Source organism: Aquarana catesbeiana, linkage group LG04, assembly GCF_042186555.1.
Source record: "Aquarana catesbeiana isolate 2022-GZ linkage group LG04, ASM4218655v1, whole genome shotgun sequence".
NCBI classification, from domain to species: Eukaryota; Metazoa; Chordata; class Amphibia; order Anura; family Ranidae; genus Aquarana; species Aquarana catesbeiana.
In genome coordinates, this window is record NC_133327.1 from 425,852,299 (window position 1) to 425,866,567 (window position 14,269).

Sequence of the window (14,269 nt, forward strand, 5' to 3'; positions counted from 1 at the left end):
AGATCCATCAACTATCGAAGCCCACAGATAGGTATGTTAACCATGGTTCCCAAATCCTGTCGAAAACCCATTGTTTATCCAATAGAATCGCCGTCAGGCGTTCATTAATCATGATCCATGTCAGTTTAGCTTTTACCAGTTCAAATGGGATCAGAGGTTTTCTCCAGGATCTAGCAATCGCAATTCTAGCTGCTGTGAAGACAAAGGATATGAGTTTTTTCGTGTATCGAGGCACGCCTTCCACTGGACATCCCAGTAGAGCCTGTTGTGGGGATTTGGTTAGGTTAACTTGGGTCAATGAGTAAATAAAATTGTAGATGCGTATCCAATACCTTCTAACCTTAGGACAGGACCACCAAGTATGATATATCGTGCCCTCCCCTCCACACCCCCTAAAGCACAATGGGGATGCGCCAGGAATGTATGTAGCGATTCTCGCCGGGACCATATACCACCGTAATAAGACTTTATAATTCGCCTCTATTAGGGAGGTATTTATATAACCTTTTGAGGCCAATTGGGCCGTATTAAACCACGTGTCCATTTCCATCGTTTCCTCTATATCTTGTTCCCACTTTTGCATGTAAAACAATTTTTCTGACTTGGAGGAAAAAATACCATAAATGTTAGATATGTGACCTTTATGTTTATCGAAGGACCTGCATAAATATTCCATTGGAGTGAACGTCATAATGTCAGCTTTGCGCTGTAGAGTTTTCAGGAAATGTACTATTTGGAGGTAAAGATAGAGTTCTGTGTTAGGTAATTGGTATTTTTCTATAAGGAATTGCTTCGATAGTATACCTCTATGGTCACATAAGTCGGCTATACGAATCAAGCCCTTATTGGTCCACCATAATAATCTTTGAGGGTTAAGACCCGGGGTGAATTCTGGGTTGCCCGTTAATGGGGCTAGGGGAGCATGAGGTGAGCGGAAGGTAAAAGGTTTTTGTAATCTATCCCATAAACCTAATGAGAATGATAATGTGGGGCATAAAATGGTCGGTCTGTCTTTCATATGAAGCCACATCAAATGGCTTATCGGTTTTGTGGGGTATGGGGGTGATTCCAGCTTCATCCAAGATGGTTGAGGCAGTCCAGAGTGAGTGCGAATTAATTGGGCCAATTGGGCTGCCTCAAAATATCTGACCAAATTTGGTACTCCCAACCCCCCTTTAATTCTAGGGGCGTATAGGGTTCGTTGATTCACCCTGGGTCTTGTGTCTCCCCAAATGAATAATCTTTTTCTGAAAAACCTTAAGATCGTGTCTATTGATTGCTATTGGAAGGGTTCTGAACAAATACAACAGTCTTGGTAAGATATTCATCTTAATGGAATACAGTCTGCCAAACCACGATGGAGGGCTTTTAGCCCATGACAATAAGTCTGCTGATAGCTTCTTATAGAGAGGGGGGTAATTGGCCTGATACAGAGTCTGCAGATTGTTGGTTAGAAAGATTCCCAAATATGGTAGTTTATTTTGTTGCCATCTAAACTGAAATGATTTTTGGAGAAGTTGTACAGTCTGTGGTTCTAGGGTCAGATTTAGGGCTTCAGATTTGGAGTGGTTTATCGTGAGACCCGAGAGTGCGGTGAAGCGCCTCAGGACTCGGTATAAGTTAGGAAGGGACGTAATCGGGGAGGAAAGGAACATAAGGATATCATCGGCGAACAGAGAGCATTTCTGCTCCCCGTCGCCGCAGCATATGCCTTTTATGTCTTGGTGATTCCTAAGCTTTATCGCTAGGGGTTCTAATGCTAAGATAAATAGAATAGGAGAGAGGGGGCACCCTTGTCTTGTTCCCCTGTGTATGTTAATTGTGTGGGATTTGAAGCCTTTTATCTGGATTTTGGCCGTGGGTGTTTTGTATAGTACTTGTAATATATTCAGGAAATGGGGCCCAAATCCATATCTTCTCAATGCGTAGTATATGTACTCCCACGTTACCGAGTCGAAAGCCTTACAAAGGTCTAATGACAAAATCATACCCCTCCGCGGCCCCAAATTGTCCCAGTTTGAATTAAGTGCTGCAATGATGTCTATCGCTCGTCGGGTTTGATCCGGGGCCTGTCTGTTTGGAACAAATCCCACTTGATCAGGGTGGATATATTTGGCCAGAAAAGAGTTCATTCTGGTTGCCAAGACTTTGGTCATTAGTTTAAGGTCCACATTAATAAGTGATATCGGGCGATAATTTGCGGGATCCCCATGATCCTTTCCTGGTTTTGGGATTACTTGAATGAGGGCCTCATTTTCATGTAAAGATAAGGGGTTGCCTTTCCGTATCGCATTAAAAAAGGAACACAAGTGCGGAGTCAGTATGGCTGCAAATTTTCTGTAATAGTGGCCCGTAAAGCCATCTGGGCCAGGTGCCTTTGAGGGGTTCAAGCTCTTAATGGCTGCCAGAATTTCTCCTTCCGTGAAGTTTGCTTCCATTAATTCTGTGTGTTCCTGTTCTAATGTTGGCAAGGGAATGTCTTTGAAAAATTCCTCTGCTCGGTCCTTGGAAAATGAGGTGGGTTTATTATACAGATCAGTAAAGAATTTTGAAAATTCTAGAAGTATCTCTTGGGGGTTTTGAGTGATTTTCCCGTCTCGAGTACGCAGTCTAGGCATGGCTGGGTTAAATGGTCGCGGTGTGAGTTTTCTAGCTAAAAGTGTGGTAGGTTTGTCTCCCTTGGTATAATAGCGATGTCTAGACCAGCGTAGAAATTTCTCAGCTTTGGTTGTTAAACTAAGATTTAGTGCCGTTCTAGCTGTGTCTATTTTATGTCGCAGGTCAAGATGAGGGTTAGATTTTTGTTCCTGAACTATTTTATGTAATTCATCTTCTTGTTGTTGGATTTTTTGTGCATCATCCCTTTTTTTCCTGGAGGCCACTTGAATCAGTGGGCCACGAATGGTGGCTTTATGTGCCGCCCAATTAATACTTGGGGACGTGTCGTTAGCTCGATTAATTGTAAAGAATTGTTGTATGGCCTTCTCAATTTCAGTGTATATGATAGGGTCGTTAAGTAACGATGCGTTAAGTCGCCATATGGAGGGTTTTGGTTTTTTCCATAGGTCAGTCAGTGCCATCAGCACTGATGAGTGATCTGACCATGAGCTAGGTACTATTTTGACTGATTCAATTGAGGGTAAAAGTGAAGATTGTGTTAACAAATGGTCTATGCGCGAATACGTTTTATGGACCTGAGAATAATGAGTATAGTCTCTGGTGGTGGGGTGGGAATCCCGCCACGTATCTTTGAGATCATAGGAGTGTAGGATTCGGGCCAGTTTGACACCCAGTTTGGGAATATGCACAAAACAAAAAGGTTCCCCTAAGTGGACTTTTCCGGCACTTGCATGGACAGAAGAAATTTATAAAACTCGATAAACGTTTATATATAATAAGAAACATATAATTTTATTCGTATTGAAACAAGTACAATTGTTAAAAACAAGCAATAGATATCTAAGGTAACATAGTAAAACTATACAGTAACCATGATGAGCAACACATAATAAGTCATGATGAAAAAGCTCTTCTCAAGCCCGACGCGTTTCGGGGTACTTAATATTTGTAAGATCCTTCTTCAGGAGCATGGTTGAGAGAGAAGGGTTCATCTGAACTGAAGATATATGATTATTTGCTTGTGAAAAAAATTTTCTTATAAAAGCAAAGAAGAGCCACGGAGAAAGGGCAGGGTATGACGGTAAGCAGTAGTGGTGTAGCTAGTATAGATGTTGATACTTAGACGGTGAGGAATGCAGGTTGGTGGGCTGCAGTCACCAAGGAGAGGTGTGACAATACTCCAGTTCCGCCCGACCCGGGCGCGCACAAGCCAGAGCGGCGTGCTGAGGTCACAGGAAGGCGTCTCTTAGATGGGAGCAAAAGTACATGAAGACAGCCTCATAACCCAACGTCCGGCGTGTATAGCGCCTATACCCTGCCCTTTCTCCGTGGCTCTTCTTTGCTTTTATAAGAAATTTTGTTTCACAAGCAAATAATCATATATCTTCAGTTCAGATGAACCCTTCTCTCTCAACCATTCCCTGAAGAAGGATCTTACAAATATTAAGTACCCCGAAACGCGTCGGGCTTGAGAAGAGCTTTTTCATCATGACTTATTATGTGTTGCTCATCATGGTTACTGTATAGTTTTACTATGTTACCTTAGATATCTATTGCTTGTTTTTAACAATTGTACTTGTTTCAATACGAATAAAATTATATGTTTCTTATTATATATAAACGTTTATCGAGTTTTATAAATTTCTTCTGTCCATGCAAGTGCCGGAAAAGTCCACTTAGGGGAACCTTTTTGTTTTGTGTCTATAGATTATTGGACGTGGCACGGCTCCTTGTCCTAAACTAGTTGGTCACCCCCTCTCTGTTTAATGTTTGGGAATATGTTTCAGGACAGGTTTATGTATATTGGTCCTGTCTGCGGCTTGATCTAAGGAGACATTACTATCCCCTCCCATTATCACTTGGCCTTGTACATGTGGCATCAGTGTTCGCAACATAGTGTCGAAAAAAGTCACCTGACCCGTGTTGGAGGCGTAATATGAAATGAGAGTGACAGCACTATCATTTACTTTCCCTGCTACCATGACATACCTCCCCTCCTTATCTCTAATGACTGTTGAGGGGGTAAATGGTACCCTTTTTGCAATGCATATCGCTACCCCTCTTTTTTTATCCACCCCATTAGATAAGTAAATCAAGGGGAACCTAGCATTTAGATATTTGGGAGCTGAAGTGTGTGAAAAGTGCGTTTCCTGGAGGAGCAGAAAATCTACATCTAGTTTATGGTAGTTAAGGAAGGCTTTAGCGCGTTTAGTAGGGGAATTCAGACCTTGCACATTATGTGTTAAAACTTTAGTGTGTGAAAGAGACACCTGTGACTTTATCATCGTGTTCTGGCAGACCGTACTTGCCTGTTGCAGATGGTCATCCTGATTTTCGAGAAGGAAGAGTTTCGGCAGGCCTCTCCAGTTTTCTGGCCCAGGGGTGCACTCAAGTATAAGGGGAAAACAGAAGAAAAGAGAAAAAAGGAATTAGTGTTAGGATAAGATGGACTGGACCAATGTCCACCTTTCACCTCAGAGATAAGGTACATAAAAAACTGAACCAGCATCGTGAACATATTCTTAATGGTCCTTGAGACTATAGTCTCTACTAAGTATGGCGAGGTTGTTCTCATCTAAGCGATGAAGACAAGCTCGTCTGGGAGTGGCATGCGGTTTCCCCCCGGCACTTTCCGTATAAGGCATTGTATTGGTATAGAGGGGAGTCAGTTGGAACCGTAAGATTTAAACTATTACATTTCCTCTATTCTAACCAAGCTAAGCAATATTAATCCAAATTTTTAGCTTTAGATTGGGGGGTTCAGGATGTGTTATATCTAGGGAAACAGTCTAGAAGAGAGCAAATAAACATGAGTGAAACAGCTCTAATCTAATCTCTCAATACCGAGAGGGGGGTTTTACCCCTTCAGGGTGTAGGCAGCCTCTTTAGTGTCCTGAAGACAAATAAAGAAAGCTAATGTTAGCCAACAGGGCAAAATCTAAACTGTTAAACTGCTAACAGGGGGGACCCGCACGGGTTTACTGTGGTACCCTATATTAGGGTGTAGTGGATACTTCTCCTAATAAGGTAAAAGTTAGAAGAGTAGACAAGCGGGTTTCCTCTTCAACTTCATCCGTCCGGTCCGCTTGCTAGGTGTCGCCTTCTAGAGGAATATCGCTGGCGTTGTTGTTCCCAAAGGGGCGAGATTGGGCGATCCATTTCCTGTTGTTGTGCTTTGGGGGCCGATGAGTCCCTGGATATCAGACCAAGACCCAAAAGGATATCTTCTCCATCCGGAAAATTTGCAAAGGAGTATGTTTTCCCCTTGAAGGAAAAAGATAGTCGGAACGGAAACGACCACCGATATTTGATTTGGTGATTAGTGAGCTGTGCCAATAATGGTTTCAGGGCCCGTCTTTTTTGGATAGTCATCTGCGATATTTCCGCAAAAATTTGTATCTGGTGACCCAAGAGGTTTATTTCGCCCTTTGCCCGGGCTGCAGACATTATTTGTTCCTTGATTCTATAGAAATGCGGATTGACTATGACATCTCTCGGAGGGCCGTCTTGTCTTGGTGCCGTCAGAGCCCGATGTACCCTGTCAATTTCCATGTGCTGTGGGGAAATATCTGGAATCAGATCTTGCATGAGAGTATGTACTGCGTCTTCTAGATCAGTAACTGCCTCTGGTAGACCGCGGATTCGAAAATTATAGCGTCTGGATCTATTTTCCTGATCTTCAATTTTGGCGTTGGCTTGGTCTAATTGATCTTGCAGTGAGGCTATCATACTTGAGTTTTGATTTACCTTCTGCACTGTGCCATCCATTTTGGATTCAATGGTATCCAATCTGTCCCCTATATCATTAAAGTCATGCTTCATTTCTGCTGTAATCAGTTGGCAGGCTTTTGTAAGCTCTTGCTGTAGTAATGCTGAGAAGCGAGCAAGGAGGACAGAATCCCCAGAATATGCTGCTGGAGGTGGAGGCCGTTGTTCACTTCCTATGCTGTTTTGGCTTAGTGCAAGTTCTGCTATCTCAGCCATGTTCCTCTCCATGGAGGAAGCAGGGGAATCTGCGCCATCTAGTCCCCCTCCTGATAAGTTTGGGAGGGGGAGAGAGAGAATCTTGGGGACCCATCTTTCTGCAGTCCTGTAATATCCTCCTGTGACTGGGAGGAGAAGGGGTCTCGTTCTCTGTCTGTGCCTGCAGTCCCAGTGTTGTGGGGAGAGAATCTTTGTGCAGGGAGGCTTTGGTATCCCTGGGTCCCGCTCACCTGCTTTGCTGTATCAGCCTCTGTCCTCCGTCCCGACGCCATCTTGGATGGGGGAGTCTTTGCTGCAGCGTTCCCCGAACGGAACGAGTAGTTAGCAGTCGGGGGTTTCTTTTTGGCTGTCCCCCTTCCTCTCCGGTTCATAGTGCAGATCGCTCTAAAAATGGCGGTGTGTGCGGCTTCCCTCTGGCTTTTTGTGGCTTGAAAAGGCCGGCGGCATGCGGAGCAGGTCAGAACATGTCAGCTCCCGTGCCCGCGCGCATGCGCACTACAAATTTTTTTTTTTTGCACAAAGTTGTCACTAAATGATATATTGCTCACACAGGCCATGGGAATATGTGGAATTGCACCCCAAAATACATTTAGCTGCTTCTCCTGAGTATGGGGATGCCACATGTGTAGGACTTTCTGGGAGCCTAGCCGCGTACGGGGCCCCGAAAACCAAGCACCGCCTTCATGATTTCTAAGGGCGTAAATTTTTGATTTCACTCCTCACTACCTATCACAGTTTTTAAGGCCATAAAATGCCAAGATGGCACAAAACCCCCCCAAATGACCCCATTTTGGAAAGTAGACACCCCAAGCTATTTGCTGAGAGGCATGTTGAGTCCATGGAATATTTTATTTTTTGACACAAGTTGCGGGAAAGTGACAAATTTTTTTTTTTTTTTGCACAAAGTTGTCACTAAATAATATATTTCTCACACAGGCCATGGGCATATGTGGAATTGCACCCCAAAATACATTTAGCTGCTTCTCCTGAGTATGGGGATACCACATGTGTGGGACTTTTTGGGAGCCTAGCTGCATACGGGGCCCCGAAAACCAAGCACCGCCTTCAGGATTTCTAAGGGCGTAAAGTTGTGATTTCACTCCTCACTACCTATCACAGTTTTGAAGGCCATAAAATGCCCAGATGGCACAAACCCCCCCCCAAATGACCCCATTTTGGAAAGTAGACACCCCAAGCTATTTGCTGAGAGGCATGTTGAGTCCATGGAATATTTTATATTTTGACACAAGTTGCGGGAAAGTGACAATTTTTTTTTTCACACAGTTGTCACTAAATGATATATTGCTCAAACATGCCATGGGCATATGTGGAATTACACCCCAAAATATATTCTGCTGCTTCTCCTGAGTACGGGGATACCACATGTGTGGGACTTTCTGGGAGCCTAGCTTCATACGGGGCCCCGAAATCCAATCACCGCCTTCTGGATTTCCAAGGGCGTAAATTTTTGATTTCAGTCCTCACTACCCATCACAGTTTCGAAGGCCATAAAATGCCAAGATAGCACAAACCCCCCAAAATGACCCCATTTTGGAAAGTAGACACCCCAAGCTACTTTCTGAGAGGCATGGTGAGTATTTTGCAGCTCTCATTTGTTTTTGAAAATGAAGAAAGACGAGAAAAATGTATTTTTTTTTTCTTTTTTCAATTTTCAAAAGTTTGTGACAAAAAGTGAGGTCTGCAAAATACTCACTATACCTCTCAGCAAATAGCTTGGGGTGTCTATTTTCCAAAATGGGGTCATTTGGGGGGGGGGGTTGTGCCATCTGGGCATTCCATGGCCTCCGAAACTGTGATAGGCAGTGAAGAGTGAAATCAAAAATGTACGCCCTTAGAAAGCCTGAAGGCAGTGCTTGGTTTTCGGGGTCCCGTACGCGGCTAGGCTCCCAAAAAGTCTCAAACATGTGGTATCCCCATACTCAGGAGAAGCAACAGAATTTATTTTGGGGTGTAATTTCACATATTCCCATGGCATGTTTGAGCAATATATCATTTAGTGACAACTTTGTGCATAAAAAAAGAAAAAAAAAATTGTCTTTTTCCCGCAACTTGTGTCACAATATAAAATATTCCATGTACTCAACATGCCTCTCAGCAAATAGCTTGGGGTGTCTACTTTCCAAAATGGGGTCATTTGGGGGGGTTTTGAACTGTCCTGGCATTTTATGCACAACATTTAGAAGCTTATGTCACACATCACCCACTCTTCTAACCACTTGAAGACAAAGCCCTTTCTGACACTTTTTGTTTACATGAAAAAATTATTTTTTTTTGCAAGAAAATTACTTTGAACCCCCAAACATTATATATTTTTTTAAAGCAAATGCCCTACAGATTAAAATGGTGGGTGTTTCATTTTTGTTTTTCACACAGTAATTGCGCAGCGATTTTCAAACGCATTTTTTTGGGGAAAAAACACACTTTTTTAAATTTTAATGCACTAAAACACACTATATTGCCCAAATGTTTGATGAAATAAAAAAGATGATCTTAGGCTGAGTACATGGATACCAAACATGACACACTAAATACATTTTTAAAAGCCTTTAAAAACCTTTACAGGTTACCACTTTAGATTTACAGAGGAGGTCTACTGCTAAAATTACTGCCCTCGATCTGAACTTTGCGGTGATACCTCACATGCATGGTGCAATTGCTGTTTACATTTGACGCCAGACCGACGCTTGCATTTGCCTTTGCGTGAGAGCAGGGGGGACAGGGGTGCTTTTTTTTTTTTTTTTTTCTTATTTTTTTGATTTTTTTATCTTATTTTTAAACTGTTCCTTTCATTTTTATGTTTTTTAATCATTTTTATTGTTATCTCAGGAAATGTAAATATCCCCTATGATAGCAATAGGTAGTGACAGGTACTCTTTTTAAAAAAAATTGGGGTCTATTAGACCCTAGGTCTCTCCTCTGCCCTCAAAGCATCTGACCACACCAAGATCGGTGTGATAAAATGCTTTCCCAATTTCCCAATGGTGCTGTTTACATCCGGCGAAATCTAAGTCATGAAATGCTCGTAGCTTCCGGTTTCTTAGGCCATAGAGATGATTGGAGCCATTCTGGTCTCTGATCAGCTCTATGGTCAGCTGGCTGAATCACCGGCTGCATTTTCAGGTTCCCTGTTGGGACAGGAGAGCCAGAGAAAAACATGGAAGACGGTGGGGGGGGGGCATTCCCTCCCACTGCTTGTAAAAGCAGTCTAGAGGCTAATTAGCCACTAGGATTGCTTTTACATGAAAGCCAACTGCTGGCTGAAAAGAATGATACCAAGATGATACCTAAACCTGCAGGCATCATTCTGGTATAACCACTCAAAGTCCAGCAACATACCAGTACGTTGCTGGTCCTTGCATATATTGTAAACTTTTTTTTCATGAAGCCTGTGGGCTGAATGAAAAAAAGATATTGATCGGTGGGTATGCCCACCATTAGAATACCTCCCTTCATCCACCCACTTCTAATGATGGGCATACATGCACCATTTATATATGCCGAAGCATGAGTCATGGCTTTATATATCATGGGAGCAAACGCTGTTGCTGTCAAGATGAATAAATCCGCGCTGCAACTGAATGGTGTACCTGCTAAGCAAATGATGGTTAACAAAAAAACAAAGTAACATTACAGTATAACAGTAATACTTACCATACCTGCTAAGCAAATACAAAAAAAACATAGTAAAAAATAAAACATTTAACGCAACCTGTGCCTACCTAAAATATATATATGCCGAAGCATGGGGGCATCCTCCCGCAAAAGGCAGGAGCAAATCACTCCTCCACCCACTGCTGCCCCCACTCTTCGGCATATATGCTGAAGTATGTAACTGTGGTGGTGAAATCACCTCCGACAGCGCTGGAGTCACGGCTTTATATATCGTGGGAGCAAACGCTGTTGCTGTCAAGATAGATAAATCTGCGCTGCAACTGAATGGCGTACCTGCTAAGCAAATGATGGTTAACAAAAAAACAAAGTAACATTACAGTATAACAGTAATACTTACCATACCTGCTAAGCAAATACAAAAAAAAACATAGTAAAAAATAAAACATTTAACGCAACCTGTGCCTACCTAAAATATATATATATGCCGAAGCATGGGGGCATCCTCCCGCAAAAGGCAGGAGCAAATCGCTCCTCCACCCACTGCTGCCCCCACGCTTCGGCATATATGCTAAAGTATGTAACTGTGGTGGTGAAATCACCTCCGACAGCGCTGGAGTCACGGCTTTATATATCGTGGGAGCAAACGCTGTTGCTGTCAAGATAAATAAATCCGCTCTGCAGCTGAATGGCATACCTGAAAACAATAAAATGGTTACCAACAAAACACAGTAAACAGTAAAGTATAAAAAAATTGCATATCTGAAAAGCAAACATGGTAAAACATAATAACAATAAAACATTGCAGAATAGAATACAGTAAAAAAAGAGCAGAACAATAGAGAGAGAATAGAGAGAGAGAGAGAACAATAAAACGACGACTATTTTTGTTTTTTTTATTTTATATTTTTTTTGTGTTTTTATTTTTTTTATTTTTTTTATTTTTTTATTTTTTTACACTTTTTTTAGTAACTTTAACTTTTGTAACTGGTACCAGGTTTGTGTTTCTCAAAATGCGATGGCATCTTGGGAGACCCTGTGAAAGTGTGTCCTAGTCTATGCAGTGCTGTACCCTACGCTAATACTCAACTAGTGTATGGTAGCGTTCAAAACATTCACCCATGCAAAGACCAGGATTGCCAGGACAGGAGGGACAATAACACCGGGTGTCACGCCTAAATCCGCGCTTGCTACAGACACAACATCTTTTTTGGGGGGCTCGTTGGGTAGGGGTACTCGGGAGGGCATAAGGAAAATGCCTCTCATGCAGCCGGCCTACTGCATTTGGTTGGGGATGGTGAGGTGGAGCACTGTCTGGATACAGAAGGGCTCTGACGATCTCTTCCTGGAATTTAAGGAAGGATCCAGTCTGTCCTGAAGCTCTGTATAGCACATGAGCGTTCAGCAAAGCCATTTGAAATAAATAAACAGATACTTTTTTGTACCAGCGTCTGGCCTTACGGGCAACTAGGTATGGCGCCAACAACTGGTCATTGAGGTCCACCCCTCCCATATTTTGGTTATATTCGTGGATACAGAGGGGTTTCTCCACAACACCAGTCGCCGTAGTAATTTGGGCAGTCGTGTCTGCATGAAGGGAGGTGAGAACGAAAACATTCTTCTTATCCCTCCACTTCATAGTGAGCAAGTTATTACACTTCAAGCAGGCTCTCTCCCCCAGCCTAAGATGGGAATCTACAAGCCGCTGGGGAAAGCCCCGGCGATTAGGTCGCACGGTGCCACATGCTCCAATCTGTTGATCAAACAAGTGACTAAAAAGTGGCACGCTCGTGTAATAATTGTCCACGTACAAGTGGTACCCCTTTCCGAATAAGGGTGACACCAAGTCCCACACTATCTTGCCAGCGCTTCCTATGTAGTCAGGGCAGTTTGTCAGCTCTACGTGACTATCTTTGCCCTCGTAAACCATAAAACTACATGTATAGCCTGTGGCCCTGTCACAGAGCTTATACATCTTGACCCCGTATCTGGCACGCTTGCTGGGAAGGTACTGTTTGAATGACAAGCGGCTAGAAAACTTAATCAGGGACTCATCAATGCAGACAACTTGATGGGGAATAAACAAGTCTGCAAAACTTTGGTTGAAGTGGTTTACGAGGGGCCGAATTTTGTAGAGCCGATCGTATCCAGGGTCTCCACGAGGATGACAGAGTTCATTGTCATTGAAGTGCATGAACCGCAAAATCTGCTCGTATCGTGCCCTGGCCATGGAAGCAGAGAACACGGGCATATGGTAAATTGGGTCAGTGGACCAATATGACCGCAACTTACCCTTTTTATTTATGCCCATGTTGAGGGAAAGGCCCAGAAAGATCTTAAATTCGGAGACCGTAATTGGTCTCCAATCTCTGGCAAGGGAGGACTGGGGATTAGCGGCGATGTGTTGACCAGCATACAAATTGCTTTGGTCCACAATAGATCTATAGAGAGTTTCCACCTGAATTCCGGGTTGACCAGGGAATGGGGGAAGTACGGGTGCTGCAGAAGTGGTGGGTTCCCAATTCGGATTGGCGAATGCAGCAGGAAGGGCACTATGGGCACGATGGGCCTGTCTTTGTCTTCTTGGTGGCAGTGGGACACTACTTGTGCTTGCCACCTCGCCAGCTTGAACTGCACTTATGGGACTCACCATATCACCACGTGATACTGCAGTGCTGGATGTACGACCAGGGTGTACTAGGCCGCTGGTGCTTGCCAGTTCACCAGGAGGAATAACGGCGCTAGTACTTCTCTGTTCCATATGAGACCCCTACGGTTCTTGCACTTCAAGGACAGAAGAAGAAGATTGGGGTATGGTACGCCTGACCTTGGCAGGGACCACAACTTCGTCGTCAGAGCTATCTGTCATGGAGCCGCTGTCCTCTACAGGATTGTATTCTGAGCCTGAATCTGACAGATGAGTGACTTCCTCTTCACTATCTGTCATGCTCAGAAACGTGTAGGCCTCTTCACTAGTGTACCTTCGATTTGCCATTTTGGGCTCTAAATTTAGGGGTACACTAGTGAGACTCACAGGCAAAAAAGCTCCTGACTGTCAGCGACTGTATCAAAATGCTACCAAAAAACTGTTAGCGATCGCAGGGATCAGGCCTGACTCTGTGAACGCTGCAGTTATGTGTGCTTAGTGTTTTGTGTCAGTGATCGATCGATACTGCACTTGGGTGGGCTGGGCAGGGCTGGGCCGAGGGGCAAAACACAGGTGCTAGCAGGTATCTGGGCTGATCCCGCTAACACTGTGTTTATGGGAACCCTAAACTGCTGGGGATGCTAGTATAGATCTGATCGGATCAGATATCGATCCGTTCAGATACTATAGCACTAAGGGAGGTGTATGCTGCGTGCGTGGGTGTTAGCGGTACTGGCGCTAACCTGGCGCTGCCTGGGGCGACGCAGACCTTATCTGACCCTAAAAACTTAACTTATATCACCGCCGGGCAATTAGGGGGTTAAACCTTTATAAGGTAATAAACGGCGGGTGCCCTAAAACTATAAAAAAACAAACTGACTAACCAGCGTCACCCGTAACTCTCATACGGTGATCACTGGTGAAAGGGTTAACTAGGGGGCAATCAGGGGGTTAAAACCTTTAGTAGGTAGTATATGGGGGTCCCTGTCGCTATAAAACACTGACAGCGAACCTTTATACTTACCTCCCTAACTAGCGTCACCTGTGTCACTAATACAGCGATCAGAAAAACGATCGCTTAGTGACACTGGCGACGGGGGTGATCAAGGGGTTAACCTTTATTAGGGGGGATTAGGGGGGTACCCTGGACCTAAGGGGGGTACCCTAGACCTAAAGAGGGCTAACCTAACTGCCCTAACACTTATAACTGTCACAAACTGACACCTGCTATTGGTGTCAGTGTGACAGGGGGTACAGGGGGGTGATCGGGGGGTAATGGGGGGTGAAAAGTGTGCCTGGCATGTTCTACTGGAAGTGTAGTGTTGGTGCACTTACTTGGATGTCTTCTCTCCTCGGCGCCGGATCGAAAAGACCGGCTCGAGGAGGGAT